General features: G+C 35.0%; 1 pseudogene across 1 annotated transcript; it reads left to right on the top strand.

Annotated features, from left to right (window-relative positions):
• Nucleotides 1-9,175: 9,175 nt before the first annotated feature.
• LOC143620008 (kinesin-like protein KIN-14N) lies at nucleotides 9,176-14,473 on the top strand (annotated as a pseudogene). The gene is made up of 16 exons (XR_013151271.1): nucleotides 9,176-9,397; nucleotides 9,464-9,608; nucleotides 9,712-9,821; nucleotides 9,901-10,020; nucleotides 10,101-10,304; nucleotides 10,376-10,585; nucleotides 11,057-11,131; nucleotides 11,216-11,362; nucleotides 12,032-12,170; nucleotides 12,257-12,366; nucleotides 12,940-13,102; nucleotides 13,196-13,398; nucleotides 13,488-13,569; nucleotides 13,716-13,820; nucleotides 13,921-14,025; nucleotides 14,101-14,473. The product of XR_013151271.1 is annotated as a kinesin-like protein KIN-14N (transcript).
• The last annotated feature ends 10,219 nt before the right edge of the window (nucleotides 14,474-24,692 follow it).

Genomic DNA, 24,692 nt, shown 5'->3' with positions numbered 1-24,692 from the left:
TTTAAAATAAATACATTTTTTGTGTTATTATGTTTTACCCTTTCCTTTGTGGTAAGAAAAGTATTTTTGATAGACCGGAAATGGTCTCCAAAGTTGCTAGAGTACCTTACTAATAACCTTCTCATGAATGAGATTATTTCAAGTACGTTTCTTGTGTTGATATTGTGCTTAATCCTTCCATTTGTGATAAGAAATTGCCAATAAGATAAAAAAAAAATAGGATTGTTAGCAATATAGTGTTGTTGGAAGGATGACCCACTCCTTTTTCGAACTTCTAGAACTTTAAAAGACAAGGATATTTGATAAATTGACCATTACGTATGGTGGGGTGCAACTGTGATATATATTGTTCATTAGGAGACGTAAATGTGTGGTGTTAAATCATATTGCAATACTCGTCATTGTTGATGATCCACCAACGAGAGTGTTGCAGACGTGTTTTTTGATCGATTCATCTTGTAGGTAGTGGAGTTGTACAATCCCTTGATGATATTCAGACCCATTCAGCTTACTGGGGGATTAATCTTTACACTTGTTTTTTTACCTTTTGAGATTACATCATCAATGGAATCGAGTATCTAATTATTAATACCTTTGTAAGGAACATTGAGGAAATTCGTGATTTTATGATATATGTGAAGACAATAGTCACTGTGTCAAATTTCATACCACGTCATGTACTCGTAGTGTTGGAGATAATAAGTGTGACAACTGGCAAGGTCATAGAAAACCATCAAGGGTGTAAGGTGTTGCCCAGCAAGAGGTGCCGGTTTGTATGTTGTTGATTAATTCATTGTTCTGTCAAGTCGGTCTTTTGAAAATCACATGTACAATCTATGTTTATTTGTTAGTTGACATCCTTGTATCTAGATGTCTTAATCACATCTCAACCCACATGCATTAATCGTGGTTTCGGTCTTTGGTGTAACATTTGTTTTTTTTCTCATATTTGTAACATTTACCCGACCCGAATTCGTTTTCGAATTTCGTAATTATTATAATTATATATTTATAAATTGATAATAACTATGTGCATATTGCAATAATGATCCCCTAACTAACCTTTTACCAACTTTTGTACCCATAACTAAAGACCAATGACTAAACTGCAAATACTATCCAATTCTTGTTTCCCTCCTTTCTTTTTCCCTCCCGTCACCAACACTCTAAATCACACCTCCAAATTCGTTTTTGACCCGAAAAATCTGGAATTGACAACTTATTTAACCCATAAACAACGCGATTGCATGCCTAGTATGGTTAATTGACAGCAAACGATACCATAACTGATTGTTTTTGCATTAACTTGGACCGAACCTACCCTAATCTCTAATCTCTATAAATACACAACTATAATGCAATTAAACTTGTCCACACACTCCTTTCACCAGCGCAAATCAAAGCTCTAACCTAATTTCAATCTACGAAGCCGACAAGACTAGTTTTAATCTTGAGTTTGAGCCGAAACCCTAATTAGCCATTCACCCTTAACCCGTTATCATTACAAGTAATCGAAACATGTATGTGGTTTCGCTTTTGATCAATTAATAATAACCCCAAAACAATTTTAATCAACACTGAACAATTAAACTGATTTAGATCATCTAGGGTTTAACTTTGAATTTGGGGTATCTGTTCTTGTTGTCTATATATATATATATATATATATATATATATATATATATATATATATATTTTACCAATAGTTTTCATTCACAAGTGAAAGCACCAGCCTTTTGATGCTTGAAAACCGGCCAGGGTGTGGGTAGGGGTGTTCTTTAGGTTCGTTTTTTGGGTTTCGGGTTTTTCAAGTCGGGTTCTTCGGGTTTCAAAGTTTTAAATCTTGACCCGAAACCCAACCCAAATCTCTCACGGGTTTTTCGGATTCGGGTAATTCGGTTTCTGGTTTTTTCGGGTTTGATTAATCGGGTTTCGAGTATCCTAGAAAACAAACAAACAAAAGAAGAAAAAAAACACAAAAAAAAAATAATTAAAAACTAAAATGCTGAAATTAAAACAACATATTATTCTTTGATTATAACACAAATAATCAAAAAACAAACCAACATAACTTGATAAAACAATTCAAAACAAGAGAAAAATTAACTCGAGCCTTAATCGTATTCAATCGGGCGTGATTTGGTTGTTCGATTTCGGTTGCCATTAGTAATAAACAGAAAACTTAAATTAATGATAAACAATAGATCCATAATAGTTAGAATGACAACAATCGATTAGATCTAGATTATGATAGCTTTAGTGGCTAAGACTTTGCTTAATATATCTAAAAATATATTAAACTTCTTTATTCGGGTTTTTTCGGGTTGAACCGAAACTTATAAATCAAACCTGAGAACCAACCCAAATTACTTCGGTTCAGGTTCGGGTTAATTTTTTTTCGGGTTTGGGTTCTTTGGTTCGGGTTAGTTTGGGTTCGGGTACGGGTTTTTTTGGGTTGGGTTTCTTGCTTCGGGTAAAAGTGACAGCCCTAGGTGCGGGTTCGAACTGCCCCTGACCCGATTTTTTTTTAATTTTATTTTGTTTCTCTTCTTTTATGTTGTTAATTAATACCTTTTATTTTATGTTTCTATAATATAATTATTTTAAAAACTATATTTTCTACTCGTTTATCGAACCGAACTCCATTAAACTTTCAAAATAAATTATCGATTAACTTTTTCTACATGTATATATAAATATACAATTTTATATATAGTTATATATTTATATTTTCTCAATTTAAAAGCCTAATATAATTTTTACTCGTTTAAAGAACTAATCACCACTAATCTTTCAACACAGGTGTTCGCTTATTATATAGATGATTTAATATAAATAGATACATATACAATATTTGGTCTTTTATTCATTTGTTATTTAAAAAGAAACTTGTAAAAATATAAAAATTGATTGCGATTCCAATTCAATTTTATAAGTTAACATAAAATATATTCAACACTTTATCAATTTCAAGTCCATTATAAATCCCATTTTACCGCGTATAGTTCGTTTATTTCAATTAGATATTTAATTTTGTTTATACAGTAAATATTATGACAAATTGTTAGAAGTTACTCGCGTGACCGATCAATTCACTTAATCGTCAACTCGTTATCGAACTCCTTAATTCATGTGAGTTTACATACCCCTTTTTATATTTTTGAGGTAGCATGTATACCTTATTCACATTTACTTATGTTTTATTGTCACATCTATTCAAAACACAATTCAATATATATTTATGTGTGATTATTGCATGCTATATGATTGTGCTTTATGTGCTTAAATGTTTATTTTATATTTGGTGGTTGGTATCTCATCCTCATCTATTCCCATCTAGTATGATCATACATTTGCCAAAATACATTGATTTTGTATTAATAGGAACGGATCCACATCTATTTGGTTGTTTACATTTTCATAAGAAATGTACTGCTCACTATTTACATATGAATTGTGATTTACTTATCTATGTATAAAACAAAACTTTTGTATTCTCACCAACATTCGTGTTGACAAACTCTATTTTTATGCATGCTACAGGTTCAAGTATCTGATGTAATCAGATTAAAGATAGTTAGTTGGCCTTAGAGTATTTATTCAAAATATGTATATGATTCGATTATTATAATTGTGTACTTGTTTAATGTTAATGAAATTAAATAATTATTGTCGCTTTAATTAATGTCTTTTGAGATACTATCCAATCAATATGTCACGCTCCGACATGTTCCGCCGCTTTTGGTCGAGATGTGACATGGGATGACATTTATAATCGGTAAAATCATCTATATTTATGTTTTTATTTATTCAAGTCATCACCAGTTTTTTTTAATAATATATAAAAGGGGCAACTTCATAAAATAGCAACCAAGTTTCAAAACTGTTCCAATTTAGTCAATTAACTTTAAAAAGTATTCAATTAAGTTACTCAATTTTCATATTTTATTAAATTAAATGTTTTAACATGTTTTTTTTAGCCTTTTTCTTTTTTGTTCAAATTCGAAAATCTTTTTATCTTTTTTTTAAGTTGACGCTGAGTGGCTATATGGATTTTATTTTCTAATTTTAAATTTTAATATAATTAATGCTTTTTTAAGTTTTTAAATTTAACTATATATATTGCAAATTCCGACCCCCCACACTTTATCCTCCATTTCTTTCTTGATGCACAAAAAAATCGGCGAGACTTGATTTGCAGATTTAGTGACTAATATGCATGAGTAACTTAATTGAAACACTTTTGAAAGCTGATTACTATTTTATGATATATTCTCTGTATTATAAAATGATTTAACTTTGAAGAACAAACAAAAGAGAGATTAAACGGATATCTTTTTAAGGAAATCATAAAAACTATGATTTATGGATGATACATGGAATGATTCTAGAAATAGTTAGGGGGTGAGTGGTGAGGATCTTTATGCTCGTATAGACTACAGTTGTAGGATATGAAAAAGCATTTGAGAATGCTTGTCAACAAAGCCATGTCTCACTCATTGGGTCATTTTTACGCCAACAAAGTCCAACGAGGATAAATTAAATGCATAATGCACGGTTTAAGTAAAAGGTACTTTGCAGAAGAGATTGAACTTTTAAATAGTGGCATAGTGGTAAGAACTTGAATATTCGATAGTGGAGGTCTAATGCTTGATTTTTATCATCACTTATTTCTTATCATAACTAATTCAAAACCCACGTATCCAGCATAAAATGCAATTTACCTAATAATGCTGATTAGAAATGTATTAAAAGGTCCGTTTTTTAGGTAACATATTATCATGGTTATAAAAAACAATTTACATATGATTTGGGCTTGTTTTGCCAATGTTAAATTTAAATCATACTTTTAAAAGAACTTTAGTTTAAAAATACTAAAAGTTGCATATTTTGGTTCCAAATCTTGTCGTTCTTATTGAATCAACAATCCATGTCATATTTTAAAAGACGACAACTGACCCAACATGGAACATGCTATGTGTCAATGATATTTTGGAGACCGTACTTAAATATAAAGATTAGATTTATATGTCCAAAACCATAAAAGCATTGTATTGTTAAGTCGGTTGTACTTAAAATTGGTATTTATGTTTGAGATTGAGTTTGAAAACAACTTATTGATTTATTGGTATTTTCAAAAAGCTAATAGGTTAAAAAGTGTTTGGTAATTAAAAAAATCTTTTTTATTTTAGTCTTTTGAAATAGTTAAAAACAGTTTTCTAAAAACCTCAAATCCTGATTTTTCAAAATGACTTTTTAAAAAAATCAATAGGTCAATAAGCAGTTTTCAAACTCAATCCCAAACATGCCCGTAGCATGCTATCTCCAGTCGGAAACTACTAGATAGAATGTGCTCATGATTTATGAGTCGGTAAGAAATAAACTTAGTGAAAATAGTTGTAATTGATCTTGATTTTGCTACGAATTTTATTAATTGTTTTTCTTATTACTTTTTAAATATTTTTTATTTGAATATGCTACAGATTTATTGAAATTTAGTTAAATATTTAAGTTAACAATTTTGCTACGAATTTTTTCGCAAAATATTAACAAGTACACCTTATAAAAAATGTGGTTGTAGCAAATCTAAGCAAATGATTTTTTAGGCAACTATTTGTTTTTTTAGTACTCTATATAAGTGTAAGAAAAAAGGCTCCCATATGTCATACCACATGAAAATAACAGGTATTAATATAAAGTAATGATGATTTTATTTTCTTTAATGTTGTCTTTCCTACTAAAATCACACAATTGACATCTTTCATTTTTTTTCTTATTCATATATAAATAATTAAAATGTGAAACTCGAGTTGGGGCATTTTTCATGCTACGATACATGTGTATCCGTTCCTTGACTTGTGCCATGAAAACTAGTATTGTGCTTCATTTTGCCCCCCTCTGGGCCCGACATAGTGTTACCTAAGTCCATGGAAGTCGATGAAGATCCCACCACGGATGATGGTAGACGGGTAGAGTACTAGATGTTCTTTCCTTTTTGTTGATAAAAAGAACCTAATTAGATACTCGTATTAGACATGTACCATTGCCAATGTGTTTGGCCACATTAAAAGAAACAAAAGAATAAAGTGGTAGCCGACAATTGGTCCTAAATTAGATAGTGTGCAAATTGAGAAGTCAGGTTTTGGGCCAACCGTAAAGGCCAGGGGCCTATTTTGTAGTTTCTTAATTCATAGGGGTGTGTGCTTGACAGTGATTATCTTACTCCTAATCGTTTTCAATAGTACCGCCAGATTCCTCTTCAAAATATTTTAAAAACCACCCAAATCTACAACCCAATTCTAGAAAATAAATATTTGAATAATTTAACATCACATTATAATAATCTACATCACATGATCTTCACACCTTAATCATCCTTTGAAAATTAAGACATTTGATTTTTTTATAATAGTTTAAAATACGTGTTTTATAGTTTAAACTTAATCACTTTATAGTGATTTGTTGTTAAATTGTAACTTTAGAGCATTAATATTCAAAAAAATAAATCCATTATTTATTCAAAAAAGAATGATTATTTTTTTTAAATAAGTTATATATACAAATTTCTATGAAGATAAGAGTACTTCTAAAAAGAGGAAATTTTGTTTTAACTAATGCAAACATCGACTAATAGTCATCCATAATCAATGTATCATGTTACCGCTATCAATTCATGTGCTAATTGATACAAGGAAAATTCAAATGTTCCTTTAATTAATTGGTTTACCTTTTCTTATTAGTAGTTGTCAACCAAATTATTATTTTTCATTTTTAAAAATTTTCTCTTTTCCTTCCCTTGTAGCAAAAACTAAAACTTCAAATAAGAAAACCTTTTATACATTTTTCATTTTCTAAACCACTTTAAAAACTTTTGAAATGGTTCTTGATGACATATTTTTACGAGAAAGACGAAAAACAAAATTGAATATAATAATGAAATGAATGAAGTTGATTTTATGCCACGCTAATCTAGTTACACATCATAAAATTTTTAAAATGTTTACCTCGTGATCCTGCTATTAGGAAAGGTTTAGAACTTAAATGTATAATATACTAGCTTTTATTTCTCGTATTACAGGGTTTGTTTTATATTATTCGTTTATAATATTTATATATAATTTTTATTTTATTTATTGCAAGGAAGTTAATGATATACTTAGGGTTTAATGATGAAAGAGTTCCACAAATAAATGAGATGTTATAACATGGTTTAAAAGCTATCTGGGTTTGGTGAACCCATGACCCACTAAATTTTTACTATAAATTGTTTCTTAATTATAAATAGTATTTTTTAAAAAAAATCGGGTATTAGTTTTTTAGTATATTCATATTTTATAGGATTTTCATATCAAATATTTGGTGATATTAATTTTTAATTTAATGATATGTTATATATCTGTTTAAAGGCTATCTGGGTTTGGTGATACACATACCGTAAATTCAGGTTAAATGCATGAGAAACTTTCATTTACACAAATAAGTAATTTGATGGTTTGGGAGGATGCAAGAAGCAACCAAAGAGTTTTTAAATGTTTTATTTATATATATTTAAGATTTGGTAATAAAAAATATTTTTCAAAATATAATACACAAAAAAAAAACTTTATTTGATTGTTAATTGATTGGAAAGAGACAAGTTAAACTATTCAAAAGAACCACAAAAAGCTCATCACTCAATGTACCTTGCGACTTTTCAAACCAGGAAACAGTCTATGCCACCACACCACCTAACACCATCTTAAGACAGTAAAAGTTCAAAATTCAATTTTTAAAATTTCACTTTACTAAACTAATATATGTTTGTGATATTTTTTAACAACCGACCAACGAATAAAGTCAGGATACCTGGAGTAATCCAATAGCAAAAGACAATCTTATACGCTCACAATTGCAGACTGCGCCGAGTAGCCAAAGCCCACCAAAAGACAATCTTATACGCTCACTTTGCAAACTTAGAGCATTCCCAACCCTATATCCATATATGTCATATAATTACCCTAAAAATCACGTTTTTTCTTTCTCATGTTTAATTAAATAACACTTTTTATACCTTTATCACTATCTTTTCTCTTTCCTCCACTCACAACCACTTTTAGAAAATATTAAAAGATTATACGGTATGAACAGTGAAACCCCAAATTTAACTTTCCCCTGTAACATTTTCTCTCTTCTCCACTCACAATCATACCATATAATTTACCAATCCTTCTCACATATTTTAAGGAAATGGGCTGATAATACTCTTAAGTTAAAAGATTATACGGTATGAACAGTGAAACCCCAAATTTAACTTTCCCCTGTAACATTTTCTCTCTTCTCCACTCACAATCATACCATATAATTTACCAATCCTTCTCACATATTTTAAGGAAATGGGCTGATAATACTCTTAAGTTAACTTTTTGTGATTCTTTTCATGTTTATAGAAAACTAAATCTAAACAAATATCCACTACTCGTCGTCGAAGGCCCTCTAAAAGCATTCCCAACCCATATTCTAAATTTTTGTAAGATGATTTTGTAAATTATAGGATAGCGTAAAGAGTGGTTGTAGGTGGAAGAGAGAGAAAAATTAGTGATTTTTTTTTTGTGTAAATTTAGGGAAAATTTGTTTACCCGTGTATATAAATATTTGTTGAAATCGGTTGTGAGTAAAAAAGATAGTAACTATAATGATAAATGTATAAAAAAATATTATTTAATCAAATAGAAGAGAGAAATATAGTGTTTTTAATGTAATTATAGAAATGTGTATATGTAACGGACTTACGATTTTTAGAATTTAAACATTTGATTTTAACTTGAAAACAACATAGATACAAAAGAAAATTTCAAATTTAGATAAAATAAATTTTAAATCTTTTGAGAGTAATCTAAGGAGATCGTTTGGTAATAAATAAAAGAGAAAAAGCCAATATATCTCCTGATCAGCTGCATCACACTCTCTCCTGCAACATAATAATAAAAAGCAACGGCTGTGATTGCACACCGATGATAGCTCGCTTTGATTCCAATTCACGGACCCACCTCGACAACAACACTGCAAGCAAAAACCCTTTTCTCTGTCTGTCTCGCCCATTTGTACATTTTACACTTCTCTTGAATTGAAATTAATAATAATAATTTCAAGAAAGAAGATCTAAGCAATTAATATTTTGTGGGTTTTTGATGTTAAAGATCTGAAAAGGATGGTGGGAACAGCTAACGGCAGCAGCAGAACACCGATTACACCGCGCCAAGCCTTCCGGGTCGTTAATGGCGGTCAAGATCCCAGCATGCGCTCCGGACCCGGTAGCATTGCCGGGTCGGATTGTGGAGGACCCATGGAGTTTACTAGGGAAGAAGTTGATGCCCTCTTGAATACCAAGATCCGTACCAAAGATAAATTCAATCTTAAGGTTTTTTTTTTTTTTTTTAAAGTATATATGATGAATATTGATGATTTTTTTTTGGTGGGTTTTTAGGAAAAATCCGAAATAATGATGGATTATATTAAAAAGCTTAGAATGTGTGTTAAGTGGTTTCAAGAATTTGAAGGAGAGATTACTTTTGAACATGAGAAGCTTAAGAAGCTGTTTGAATCTGCAGAAAAGAAATCCAATGAAATGGGTATGTTTGGATTTAATAAGTTAATAGTAATAATTTAATAATTTGATTAATGTGTTAATTTAATAATTTGATTTATGCGTTAATTTGAATTGTTGGTTTGTAGAAAAACTAATGAATGCAAAGGAAGAAGAACTGAACTCGATAATCGAAGAATTACGAACAAATTACGCCGCTTTACAAGAGAAGTTCACAAAAGAAGAAGCTGAAAAATTGGTACGATTCGAATCCGGATCGAAATTTACAAAATCTAGTGTCTGGTTGGTGATTATTAATAGTTTGAACTTGATTTCAGGCTGCAATTGAATCATTAATGGTAGAAAAGGATGCTAGAGTGATAGCCGAAAGATCACAAGCATCCCTCAAAGAAGATCTTGAAAAATCCCTAAGAGAAAATGAAACCTCAAATCAGAAGGTTTATCATTTTGATATCTGGTTTCTTATTTATTTTTTTCTATAAAGTTAACAAAATGTAACATTTTATTAATTTCCCAGGTGATATCACTCAATGATATGTACAAGAGATTACAAGAATACAACGCGAGCTTACAACAATACAACAGCAAGCTTCAATCCGAGCTTAATCAAACGAGCGAGGCCCTTAATAAAGTCGAGCGTGAAAAAGCCGCCTTAATGGAGAATTTAAGCGACTTGCGCGGGTACCATGAGTCTCAACAGGATCAGTTGGTTTCTACCAAGGTTAGTTTTTCAAGTTCGTGCTCAAGTTTTGTTACTTTAATGATTATTTACTGAAATTTGAGTTTATGTAGGCGAGCTTAGAAGAATCGTTAAAGATAAAAGATGCTTTAGCTAATGAAGTTGGATGTTTGAGAGGAGATTTGCATCAAGTGAGAGAAGATCGTGATCGACAAGTGTCACTCGTTCAAGATTTAACAGCCGAAGTGGTGGAATATAAAGAATGTACAGGAAAATCTGCAGCTGAATTGAGCAGCCTAAAAACAAGATCAATTGAGCTCGAGGTTAATAGACACTCGCTTATTTCTTTTGTGTAGCTGGAGGTTGCAAAACGGATCAGGTCATGGGTCAAACTGGGTTGGACTGGGTTGTCACTGAGACACATTTTTTCAAGTTCTCATAAATATTAATATGGTTGTTAAAATTATATAATTTTAGTAGTAATTTATGATGTTTTATGCGTTATATGAACACTTTTTTTCAAGTTTTCACAAATTGTTATTATGTTTATGTTTTTTATGTAAGTAATATTATTTCAATTAGTAATTTATGTGGTTTTATGCTTTAATAAATATACACTTTATCTTCATGAATGATTAGTAACTTATCAGGTTTTATGCGCTAATTATATACCTTTTTTCATTTTTTCATAAATAATTGCTATGTTATTTATGTTTATATTAGTAATTTTATTTTTTCTTTATTTTACTCACATTTACAAATGATTGGATCAAATTTATTATTATTTTTATTAGGCCACATGTGCTTTACAAATCGACACGATAAAAAGATTGGAGGAGGAACTTGCTATTGCAGAGAAGCAATTGGAGGTATAATTTGGATTTTAAGAACACTTTTGTTATTTACATTTTTTGATCTGAATCTAGATTAATATTTGATATTTGCTGTTGTAGGTATCGGATCTATCATCAGTTGAGACAAGAACAGGATATGAAGAACAGAAGAAAGCTAATATGGAGTTACAAATGCGTTTGGCAGAGGCAGAATCTAAAGTTATTAAAGGAGAAGCTTTAAGGAAAAAGATGCATAATACAATATTGGTACTTATTTGACTTGTTTTATTTTGTTTTTATGGAATACTTAACCCGATAGTAACCAAGTTTCTTTAGTATTACACTAAAGTTACTCAATACTTTTTTTTCTGAAAGTTTCATTATTGCTCCCTTGTTAAGCTTTTTTATAATGTGAAATTGTTTTGGAATTAATTACCTAAATGGAACATATATGAATCTTGGTGACTGTGTAGTGATTATTATTATTATTATTACTACTATTATTATTATTTATTTTTTCAAATTTAACCTAAAAGCAGGAGGTAATAGTGAAGGAAAAAAGATCATTAAATAATAATCAAGTTCAATAATTGTTCCATTTTAAGTCAACTTGAAAAAAATATCCACCAAGTTTCATATATTTTCTATGTAAGCAAATTTCAAATTTTCTAACATGTATTAAAGAATTGCACAATAATGAAACAACAATGAAACAACAATGAAACTTTGAGTGGTTTTTATTGTTTAAATAACTCAAAAAAGTATGAGTGACTATTGGAACAAGATTGAAATTGTTTATAATTTCATGGTTTTATCCTTTTATTAAATAATTGAACGGGCTGAAATTGGCATCTCTAGTTTTCTGCTTTATAAACATATGGTACGATTATTATTTCATGTTTTACATCTCATACAAATGAAATATTTTTGTGACAGGAATTAAAAGGAAATATTCGAGTTTTCTGCAGGGTGCGACCCCTTCTGTTAGATGATGGAGTGGAAAATGAAACAAAGACGGTTTCTTTTCCCACAACAACCGAAGCTATTGGTCGAGGCATTGAACTGGTGCAACATGGTATATTTTATCTTGGTTAAACCTTTGAAGCTGACGTTTTAGTTGATGTGTAGTTTGACTCTTATTATGACTACTGTGTTGACCAGGCCAAAGTCACCCTTTTATGTTTGACAAGGTGTTTACCCCTCAATCATCACAAGAAGAGGTGTTTGTTGAGATATCACAACTTGTACAGAGTGCGCTTGATGGTTATAAGGTGATATTTATATTATCTCATTGTGGTTAAACGTATTTTTATCTTCATGATTGCATTCCAAAATTTAGTTATTAGGTACCCTTTAAAGTTTAAATTTTGGCTATTGTTAAAAATTTTATTTTGATAATTCACACTTATGGTTATTGGCCATTTCTTGAATTTTGTAAATAATTAATGTGCTGATTGCTGAATATGATTAAAAAGGATGAATTAAATGAATTATTAATATTCGATCAAATAAAAAGATTTAGGTCATTGCAAGCATTTATATACACCGTAGAATACTTTTGACCCTTTTAACCTGTTTCATTGTTGGCTACTTTTTTAATATTTTACTCACTATCAAATAGACCCGACCCAAAATGACTCGATCTCCAAGAAACCGAAATAACCGAACTCAAAACAAAAACCGACCGTTTGGTTTTATGTTTTTGTAAAAACCGAAATGTCAGTTTGGTTTCAGTTTTTTCAAGTTTTCAAAAACTATAATACCAACCTATTCTACCATATTTTATTCTAAAATTAAAAAGTGGCATCTTTGAACTTAAAAGTCAAACTTAATTACTTGTGTAGGTTTGCATCTTTGCGTAATGGTCAAACAGGATCTGGTAAAACACATACAATGATGGGTACACCCGGAAGCTATGATGATAAAGGACTCATACCGCGTTCTTTAGAACAGATATTTGAGGCCCGACAAAAGCTTAAAGATCAAGGCTGGAAGTATGAAATGCAGGTTTGCAAATTGAAATTTCATATTTTATGACATGTTCTTTTTCAAATCAAGTAGAACAAGTTTTTGAGCTATGATCTTACAATTGAAATGCAGGTCTCAATGTTGGAAATATACAATGAAACAATACGCGATTTGTTGTCACCAAACAAATCTTGTGGTACAGAAAGTGGCAATAAGCAACAATATGCAATCAAACATGATTCAAATGGCAACACACATGTTTCAGATTTGACCATTGTTGATGTTCGTAGCAGTAAAGAAGTCTCGTTTTTGCTAAATCGTGCCGGTCAAAGCAGGTTTGACCATTTCTATCTTTAGGAAAAAATGTAAATTTGTTCAAGAATATCGATGATGAAATGTTTATAATTTTATTTTTTGAATTTAGGTCTGTCGGTAAGACTCAAATGAACGAGCAGTCTTCAAGAAGTCACTTTGTATTCACTTTGCGGATATCGGGTGTTAATGAGGTAAATTAGATAAAATGTTTGTTCGTTTAATAAAAGTGAACAAGAAAACTTGTTCCTGCTCGTTCGTTTATTAAATAAGCAAACATCCTGACGAATGATTCATTAAATACAATCGCTGATGTTGACTTCTTGGTTTGGCTTTTTAGAACATGGAACAACGCGTACACGGTGTTCTCAACCTTATAGATCTTGCTGGTAGTGAGCGTCTTTCCAAAAGTGGGTCCACCGGGGATCGGCTTAAAGAAACTCAAGTATGTTGCAACAAATTTTAATATGTTTATATTTATCAGTTGTTTCAAATAAGAAAAACAAGAGTTTTGCTAACAACTCTTATTGTGATTAAAATATCAGGCGATCAACAAGAGTTTATCATCATTAAGTGATGTTATATTTGCTTTAGGAAAGAAGGAAGAACATATACCTTTTAGAAACTCAAAGCTCACATATCTTCTTCAGGTATCTTCTATTAAATAATAACTTGTGACACAAGTAACTTGCTGAATGCTAATTTTCTTCGATGGCCAAAACCAGCCTTGCTTAGGTGGTGATTCAAAGACGTTAATGGTGGTCAACATTTCTCCTGAGCCATCTTCAGTCAACGAGTCACTTTGTTCTCTTCGGTTTGCTGCAAGGGTGAACGCGTGTGAGATCAGTATTCCTAGACGCCAAAGCTTGAGGTATTTGGAGCCGCGGTTGAGCTATGGCTAGATGAACCACTGGATTTGGGTTTGACACGCGATTAGTGACTGTTAACGTAGAGCTGGAAGCTTGTTGTAAGTTCTAACATCTTGCGTGTAATGTGTATAGTAGAAAGAAAGCTACATGGTTTGCAACAGTGAAGAATGAATGATAGCTTTTAGTGTCATTTTGTGACCAGAGATTTGTAACTTGTTGATTTGATAGTTAGCTATTCGTACTCGTTTGGTGTTTCTTCTTGAGTTTTATGAATTATTTTTGAAAATAGAAAGAGTTCTAAGAACAAAAAGATGTATGACCGGCCAAATGTTTGAAAATAATAGATGAAAGAGAAAATTACTGTTTGCGTTCCTGTGGTTTAAGAGCAGGGACACATTGAGTCCCTCGAAAAAAAATGGACTTGTTGAGTCCATATGGTTTAAAAAACGAACTGTATGAGTCCCTGGCGTTAAACTTTTGTTAACAGCCCCATTAAAATGAGGGGTAAACTTGTATTTTCACAGCAGAAAAAAAAACACAAAACATCGTTCAAAACTTCAAACCCTAACTCACCATTCATCATCTTCATCCTCAAATTCCAATTTCTGGACTTAAATCTTAAATTCGATGCTCAAATCAATTAAATCCACACTCTGATTCAACATCACGTCTCAATTCGAACGTTTGAGATCCTAATTTCACTCCACATTCTTCACACTCTATGTTATGTCTATTGATTACGGTTGCTGGAAGGGTGAGGGTGTTCTCCGGCGAGTCTTTCTTATGGCACCTCGGCAGCACGGCGACGACGACAACAAAGCCACAGGTGCACGGCGGCGACGACGCAAGAGCTAGGATTTTTATCATGGTATGTCGATTATGGTGGGTTATGGTGGAAGTACTGTGCTAGACAGCGAGACCAGACGAAGATTCCAGCAATTGAAACGTTTTATGATAAACCTTGCTTTTCCGGCGACATCTCCGGCGAACCCACCTGATTCCGACGCAACGGTTTGATTAGTTTTGTTGAAAAAGTAGACTGGTTTTGATTAGTTTTGTTAAAAAAGTAGTTCAGTTCGATTGGTTTTTTGTTAAAGAACTTGTTCGGCCCGATTAGTTTGGTAAAGAAGTAGTTCGGTTCTATTAATTTTGTTGAAAAAGTAGTTCGGTTATAGTTTTTTGTTAAAAGACTAGTACGGCCCGTTAGTTTTGTTAAAGAAGTAGATCGGTTTGATTAGGTTTGCTAAAAAAAAGTAGTTCGGTTTGATTAGTGTTGTTAAAAAAAAAAGTAAGTTCGGTTCGATTAGTTTTTTTGAAAATTAGTTAGGTTCAATTAGTTTTGTTAAAAAAGTAGTTCGGTTTGATTAGATTTTTGTTAAAAACTAATACGGCCCGTTTAGTTTTGTTAAAGAAGTAGTTCGGTTCGATTAGTTTTGTTAAAAAAAAGTAAGTTCGGTTCGATTAGTTTTGTAGAAAAGTAGTTCGTTTCGATTAGTTTTTGTTAAACAACTAGTTCGGCCTGATTAGTTTGTTGAAGTAGTAGTTCGGTTCATATAGTTTTGTTAAAAAGTAGTTTGGCTCAATTAGTTTTGTTAAAAAACTAGTTCGGCCCGATTAATTTGTTAAAGAAGTAGTTCGGATCTATTAATTTTGTTAAAAAAATAGTTCGGTTGCATTAGTTTTGTTACAAAAGTAGTTCAGTTTCGATTAGTTTTGTAGAAATAGTTCGGTTCGATTAGTTTTGTTAAAAAAATTTAAGTTCGCTTCGATTAGTTTTGTAGAAAAAGTAGTTCGTTTCAATTAGTTTTTGTTAAAAAACTAGTTCGGCCGAATTAGTTTGTTGAAGTAGCAGTTCGGTTCATATAGTTTTGTTAAAAAAGTTGTTTGGTTTGATTAGTTTTGTTAAAGTAGTTCAGTTCGATTAGTTTGTTAAAAAGGTAGTTCGGTTCGATTAGTTTTGTTAAAAAATGTAGTTCGGTTCGATTAGTTATGTTAAAAACTGCTGTTCGATTCGATTAGTTTTGTTAAAAAAGTAAGTTCGCTTCGATAGTTTTTGTTAAAGAACTAGTTCGGCCCGATTAGTTTTGTTAAAGAAGTAGTTCGGTTCTATTAGTTTTGTTAAAAAAATTGTTCGGTTCGACTAGTTTTGTTAAAAAAATATTTTAGAGGGAAATTTATAATGAGGGACTAAAACTAAGCACACCATAAACCACAGGGACTCATAAGAATCTTATGAAAGGGCATTTTGGTAATTTCAGCCTTTCCATGGATGGAAGTTTAACTGTAGGGACTCATACTGTTCGTTTTTTAAACCATAGGGACTCAACAAGTTCATTTTTTTTTCGAGGGACTCAATGTGTCCCCGCCCTCAAACCACATGCATGCAAACAGTAATTTTCTCTAGATAAAATGTAATAACATAGAATTGGTCTCGTTTGGAATTTTAACATTTCGGGATGGGAAACCATGACCGGCCAAAGGTATGAAAATTGTATCTACTTGAAAACGTGCTTAAACATGTGAGTTCTTCTTGTGGCCACTATTTTTTAGTAGTGTCTAATAAAAGGTCCATATTAGAAGTGTCTATGAACAACTCTTATCATCATAGTGATGGTTATGGACTAATCCAAGGGAGGTAATGAGGTATTGTGTTAGAATGTCTTCATGTGGAAGGTGGAGAAAATGGTTGTTACACTCTAAGATTGTATGTTGAGCATCTCTTAAGCTAATGTAAAGACAGTTATACAGGTGTTACTGCAGGCGAGTAGCGACACAAGGGTGCAAATGTTTTGGTTGTGAGAGAATGTAGCAAACTAAACATTTGAAAAACGTATCTACTCGGAAACATGCTCAAACGTGTGGAATCTTGTTGTTCATGCATGTCATTCGGGAATGCATCAATGATTAATTAAATATGCTTGTATTAGAAGTGTTTTCCCTCTCACACCTAAAACAATTCCAAACACCTTATTCCTTTTCAATAAGTTAATGTATGCCCCTATGTTGAAGGGTGTTAAGGGGTGATGTTGAATGATGGGGGAAAGTCAATGTGGTGAGTGAGGGAAAATGAGGCAATTGGTGTATACCCCTTAGCCTAAGAAAGAAACTTGATATTACATGTGACCCAGGTTCGATTCCTGTTCTCATCATTTAGTTTCTATGGCACCGGGTGATGATGAGACACTAGGCAACAATTTATGGATGCAATTGGGTATGATGTGAAGTGGACTACTTATGAGAAGGAGCACTTGCCTCCTTATTGGAAGTTCTTATTCCATATCACAGCCAACTGCCTGTCTGAACAAAAGGTAGGCTTTGACAAGTTGAGGACAGACTGGGTTGGAATTATGGCATGTCTTGCAAACCAGACCAAATTCAATTATTCAAGACATTTCTTCCTGTGCGTGTATGCAAATGCCTTGACCAACCGTCCTTGGATGATGTATCCAAGATTTGTTCAACTGCTTCTAGACGATCTAATGCTCGAAGTTCCGAAACCTGTTTACCCGGTAATGCTTGATGATAGGGGTAACGAACTTCCTCCAACCGAGCCTCACCATGCAAAGATGGTGAAGCCAACAATATTCAAAGCCATGTTGGATTTGCTAATCCGTGGAGGATACAATTATCAAGGAGAAGTTCTCGGTACTAAGTTTGGTTTGTTTGCTGAAACCGAACCTGACGGTGAAGACGTTGGTGGAGATAGTGATGATGGTGATGATGATAGCGGGGATGAGCAGGAGCCTGATGATTAGGCTACCGAGACTGAGCCAGAGATTGAGCCTGAGAGAAGGTCGAAGAAGAAACACGAGAAGAAGAGGAAGGCTATCAGTAAGCCTTCTACTGGTGGTCCGTCTTAACATACAGAAGAGGAGGGAGAGTCCGTGCATGCGCTCAAGCGCTCGAGGAGAGTCGGGGACTCTAAGAAGCCCGTCTCTTCAAAGATGCCAACTTCCTTGAAGGTAATCTTTCCTACTATCTCTGGGACACATACACTAACCACATCATAACCAGCCCAAGTAACTGCACCACCACACACCACACTACCTGACCCTGACATTACCTCACCTACTACTTTGTCTCGCACTCTTGCTTCCAAGAAAGGCAAACAACCTAGGACTCCCAAAACCATACCAAACACCAAACACATCCCTAGGAAATTATATAATTCACCTGTAACCTCACCCGATATCTCTCCCTCTAAGCAAGATGAGCCCATACCCTCCATTCTAGAAAACCTACCTGTTTCCCCTTCAGCCCACACCTCACAAATCCAACAAACCCAGTCACCATCTACAATTACTTCACCCATAGGGTCACCGGATTTTACCTCTCCCCTTAGAGCCTCTACCTACTGGACCTCCACCTTTGTTGCACCACCCATCACCGCACAGGTCACTGCTCCTATAACCAAAACCACTAACCCATAAGCCTACCTCTACCCCCATACCTCAATCCTAACCCAAACTGTAACAATATCGATCCAATCCCAGACCGAACCTACCCAATCAACCACTCCTCCCACAACCGCCAACTCTCTTTTCCTAACCCCAACACCGTTGTCCAGCGGAAAATATACAGAGGCTCTAGTGTACATGGATCCTATTCTCAAAAGGATATTGGCTCTAGAGGAATCAAAAGAGAAGCGAGCCAATCGGGAATTGTTGATGATTAAATTTGTGAGAGAACAGAGAAAGAAAGAGGCAACTTTAGTGGAAAGAGTTGCCAAACTGGAGAATGAATGAGAGACTGACAAAGCTCTCATTGAGAGTCAAAGACTATGGATTGAGGCTCTCTAGAAGCGAGTAGACAGTTAACAACAGTTATTAACTGATCAATCATGTCACTCGCTCGGCAGCATGATGAAGGTTTGAGGGTGGAATCAAGAGTCTCCTATTTCAAAAGCAACTTGCCGTCGTCCTCTTGTTTTGAAACAAAGTTGAAGGAGGATTTGGAAAAGGATACTGACCGGGTGTTGCGTGAGACTGAATGACAGGAAACGAGAATTGTTCTGTGTCACACCCCGACCAATGAAGGCGGAAACGTCGAGGCGCGACATGATTGCTCATTGTGATGAACAGAATATCGTGACTTGTGAGCTTCATCGAGTATGCAAGTACGAAGGTCATCGCGATCGGGAACCCATAAACGATTGAGATAATACAATAAGCCATCGGGTTTTGTTTCGAGTTGAAGCTCGGCTCCACAAGACATTTCGTCGTACATGTTGCCTTCGTCAACAGAGGTACGTTGCGCTTGATAGATTTTGGCTTGGAGATCGGTTTGAACGGTGACGCTAAGAAGCAAGACGGATTTGACATTAACCTTTCGACTAAGGGCATCGGCCACGACATTCGCTTTACCGGGATGGTAGCGAATTTCGCAATCGTAGTCACTAAGTAACCCAGCCCATCTTCGTTGTCTCATGTTGAGATCTTTTTGGTCAAAAATGTGTTGAAGGCTTTTGTGATCGGTAAAAACCACACATTTCGTTCCGTAAAGGTAATGTCTCCAAATTTTGAGTGCCAAAACGACGGCACCAAGTTCAAGATCGTGAGTCGTGTAGTTCTTCTCGTTGACCTTGAGTTGCCTTGAAGCATACGCGATAACTTGACCTCGTTGCATGAGAACGCAACCGAGACCTTGATGAGAAGCATCGCAAAATACTACAAAGTCGTCGTTTCATCGGGAAGGGTTAGAACGGGAGCATTGCAAAGCATGTGTTTAAGAGTATTAAATGCTTCTTCTTGTTTGGATCCCCATTCATAAGGCTGTCCTTTGTGAGTTAGGGAAGTGAGGGGTAAAGAGATCTTGGAAAAATTTTGGATGAAACGCCTATAATATCCGGCCAAACCGAGGAAAGATCGAATTTCCGTGGGTGTAGTCGGAGTCATCCAATCTTTGACGGCTTTGATTTTTGCGGGATCAACATGAATACCGTTGTCGTTGACGACGTGTCCCAAAAATTGAACTTCCTCTAGCCAAAATTCACATTTTGAGAATTTGGCGTAAAGTCGTTCTTTTCTTAAGACTTCGAGAATGGAACGCAAGTGATGCTCATGCTCGGCTTTGGATTTAGAGAAGATGAGAATGTCATCAATAAAGACAATAACGAATTTATCTAGAAACGGTTTGCAAACGCGGTTCATGAGATCCATAAATACCGCGGGTGCATTGGTTAACCCGAAGGGCATGACCAAAAATTCGAAATGTCCATATCGAGTACGGAATGCGGTTTTTGGAATGTCTTCTTCGTGAACACGCAACTGATGATATCCCGATCGAAGATCGATTTTGGAGAAACACGTTGCGCCTTGGAGTTGATCGAAGAGGTCGTCGATTCGTGGCAAAGGATAACGATTTTTGATAGTAAGTTTATTGAGTTCACGATAATCGATGCACATGCGAAATGAGCCATCTTTCTATTTCACGAAGAGGACGGGAGCGCCCCAAGGAGAGGAGCTTGGACGAATAAATCCTTTGTCGGAAAGTTCTTCGAGTTGGTTTGACAACTCTTGCATTTCCGACGGGGCTAAACGGTAAGGAGCCTTGGCCACGGGCATTGCGCCGGGCACAAGATCGATTCGAAATTCAACCGGACAAATGGGTGGAAGACCGGTAACATCATCTGGAAAGACGTCGAGGAAATCACAAACAATGGAGATATCTTGGATTTTTCTTTCCTTGTGGTCTTTTACCACCGCTTGGGCTAGGAACGGAACATACTTTTGGCGTAAGTATTTTTGCGATTGAGAACACGACATGAGATTGAGCCTTTTAGGAAACATTTTGCCGTAGACCTTGAGAGTTTTACCGTTGACAAGCGGAATCCGAATGAATTTATCATAACAAACGACTTCGGCACGGTGCAAAGATAACCAAATCCATGCCAACTATGACATCGGAACTTCCCATTTGCATCGGAATGAGATTGATGGAGAATTTACGCTTACAAAGAGTGAGAGAACAATTACGAAGGACCGAGTTTATGGTGATAGAATTTCCATTGGCGACTTCGACAGAAAAGGGTCGAGAAAGTTTAGTGCGAGGTACGACAAGAGTAGATTCAAACTTTAATGAAATAAAACTTCTATCGTCACCCGTATCAAATAATATAGAAGCCAAATGCTCGTTCACTAAAAACATACCATTCACAACATCGTTTGCCACTTGAGCTTGATTAGCATTCATCATAAAAGCTCGTCCTTGGTTACCGGGATTTCCTTGAGGTGCATGAGGTGGTGGAGGAGGAGGTGCTTGGATGGCTTGCATGGGTTGGATGAGTGGTGCATTGAGTTGGGGAAGTTGAGGTTGGTAGGTTTGGACTTGGTAGGCTTGGGTTTGATAGTAGGGTATGGTTACGGTTTGGGCTTGGTTTGCAAAAGTGAGTCGTGGGCAATTGTTGTGGAAATGATTTGGGTCACCACAGTTAAAGCAAGCTCGGGGTTGTTGAGGAGGGTTTTGTGGGTAAGGTGCAAAGCGGTTTTGGGTGTTTTGTGGAGTGGTTCTTGGTTTGTTGCGTTGAGTACGTTGTGCGGAACGACATGTGTTATTTAGATGGCCAAAACGGTTACAAATGGTGCAATGGCGACAAGGTAAGTGAGATGGGTGATGAAGTTGACAATTGTTGCATAGTGGAAAAGTACCGGTATAGGGTTTTCGATTTTGTGGGGGAGCTTGGGGTTGTTGTTGCGGTTGCGGTTGGGTAACGGCATAGTTTCGGTGGTTTTGTTTGGGTTTCTTTTTGTTGTTGTGGTGGGAAGAGTTTGAGTAGTTGATGGCTTGAGGTGGTGGGTCAACTTTGGCTTGAGGTGAGGGTTCGGTTTTGCTTTTATCACTTTTCTTCTTGATGGTTAGGGTACCCGCCTTAACATGGTTTTCCGATAGCGCACCGGCTAGAGTAATTGCATCCTCAAGGTTCTCGGGTTTGCTACTCATGACTGAGTCCCGAATTAGCATGGGTAAACTCCCGATGTATTTGTCGATTTTACGTTCGAGCGGGGTAACCAAATGAGGTACAAGGGTGCTCAATTCATGAAAACGGAGCGAGTAAGTGGCATTATCACCACTTTCTTGTTTCAATTCCCAAAATTCGGCTTCAAGCTTTTGGAGCTCGTGTTTGGGACAAAACTTCTTCATCATGAGTTCCTTAAGTTCGGTCCATGGAAGCGCCATGGCAATTTCCGCCCATTGGAGATGCATAACACTACCCCACCACGTAAGAGCAGTTTCCTCAAACATGCTCGAAGCGAAATTAGTTTTTTTCGCTTCAGGGCACTCGCTGTGTCAGAACACACTTTCCATCTTTTCAAACCATTGCAACAAGGTAGTCGCACAGTTCGTACCAAGGAATTTGGTTGGGTTAGCACTGGTAAATTGTTTATACAAGTAGGGAGCGGGTGTGGGTTCAACGGGTGCTACAATGGGTGGAGGTTGGTTTGCTTGCAAGTGAGTTAGGAGTTTGGGAATCACAGCGGCGACTTGTTTGGCTACTAAAGCCGCCATCTTGCGTCTGGAGTCCTTGCGGTAGTGGCGTCGTAGCGGAGGCATTCTTAAAATTATAAAGAATTGTAGTGAGTTTGAGGGTATTGAGTTTAAAATAGAAGATGTATGTAACCATTTTTTTTTACGTGAATCTTAGTGTCATAAGGATGAGAATGTTAGTAGAAATAAAGTTTATACATAAACCAAATGATAAAAACGTATATATAAGTATATGTTTCAAAGTTTCGAGAATTTAAAATTTGGACGTTTTGAAGTGTTGAAATTTGTATATAGTCGGAAAAATCGTACATGAACCACCATGATTTGATATTCCGAAAAAAAAAACAACAAAATTTCTTGAAAACATATATATAGTTGGGAAAATCGTACATGAACCACCCTGATTTGATATCCCGGCAATAAAAACTTATGTAAAAGTAATATATATGGAGTCGAACATGTGCACGTATCACCACGTCTTTCATGTTGTTGACTCAAATCATGATAATAACATACAATAAAACGGAGATACAACGAGATGTTAAAAACACTTGTTCACGTATCACCGTAGCTTTTATGTTTTCAACACCAAAAATAAGGAGGCGACCGGAACGCTCGCATACGACAACTTATAGTGTCGGCTCATATAACTCGAGTTGCTTGACCTAGAAACCAACACTAAACCCAATCATCCCAGGTAAGTAAATCACCTTCGATTCTTGGAATCTTTTTGTCAAATGACCGAATCAAGTGTTTCGTTCCCTACGGTCGTCACAAAACAAATTATAGAACCTAGGTTTAAGGAGATTGTAAACAACGAGATCCAAGTTAAGCTTGTGATCCATAAAACACAATATAAAAACTAATGTTTTGTTTTAAGGTAAAAATACCTTAGAATACTATTGAAAGTGTGTGTATGTGTACATTTATGATGAGATAGATTTTTAAACAAGTTTATAAATAATTAATAAATGCAATAAAAAATCAAGTAGGGTAAACACGTATAAGCACACGTATAGGGACCCTAGATCATAAACTATACTAGGCTGTTACGTCTAATCACCTATCCTATAGTCGATGGCTCTGATACCAATCTGTCACACCCCGACCAATGAAGGCGGAAACGTCGAGGCACGACATGATTGCTCATTGCACAATGACACTATAAGGTTAGAATATTTAAACAACTCATTTAAATCCATATCATCATAAATAACACAACAATTGTTCATACAAAATGCCAAATAGATAGATAAACAAATAACTTGTTCTTTTATTTTCTAATATCCTAAAGCCAAGATAATAAGTTTCTTCAAGTAATCCAATCAGGCTAACATCAAACCTGTAACATTGCATAAAATAGAGTTTGTCAACACGAAGGTTGGTGAACAATTTTCATAGTTTTGGACAATAAGTATATAGTATGAAATCCACAACTAGTGTGACATCTGCCCGATCCGACCCGACCCAGGTACCCGTTTCTCTGACCCGATCTCTTTCTTTTATGATTTAATATTTATTTATACTTATATTTTACTTTTAATAATAATAATATATTTTCCTTCCCGCCTTTTTCTCTCTCTTTCTTTCCGCCGTCCCCTCCCCCTTCCTTCTCTCTTTCCGCCTTCTTTTCCCTCTTGTCGCCGTCCCGCCCTTAAGCCTTGTTTCCCTCAACTCTTTGCTTGTCCTTTGGTTCTTCCCGCCTAAGGATGTCTGCAGCTCCACGCGCCAGACTCCTTACATGGAAGCCTGCGTGAAGACATCTTGTTCCTGCGATGCGTGAAGAGAACTCTTCTCGCAGCGCGCTAAGAATGCATGTTCTTCCCGCAATGCGCTAAGAATGTATGTTCTTCCCGCGATGCGCTTAGAATTCTAGTTCACGCAGCACGCTAAGGATGTGATTCTTCCCGCAGTGCGCTAAGGATTGTTGTGCCAGCCTTCGCGCTCGCGCACTCAGCCTTCCC

This window comes from Bidens hawaiensis, unplaced genomic scaffold, assembly GCF_021521415.1.
Source record: "Bidens hawaiensis isolate Kalapana, Puna unplaced genomic scaffold, B.hawaiensis_p1.1 tig00002525_1, whole genome shotgun sequence".
NCBI classification, from domain to species: domain Eukaryota; kingdom Viridiplantae; phylum Streptophyta; class Magnoliopsida; order Asterales; family Asteraceae; genus Bidens; species Bidens hawaiensis.
The sequence above is the reverse complement of the archived record's forward strand: the minus strand, read 5'-3'. Positions and strand labels throughout refer to the sequence as shown.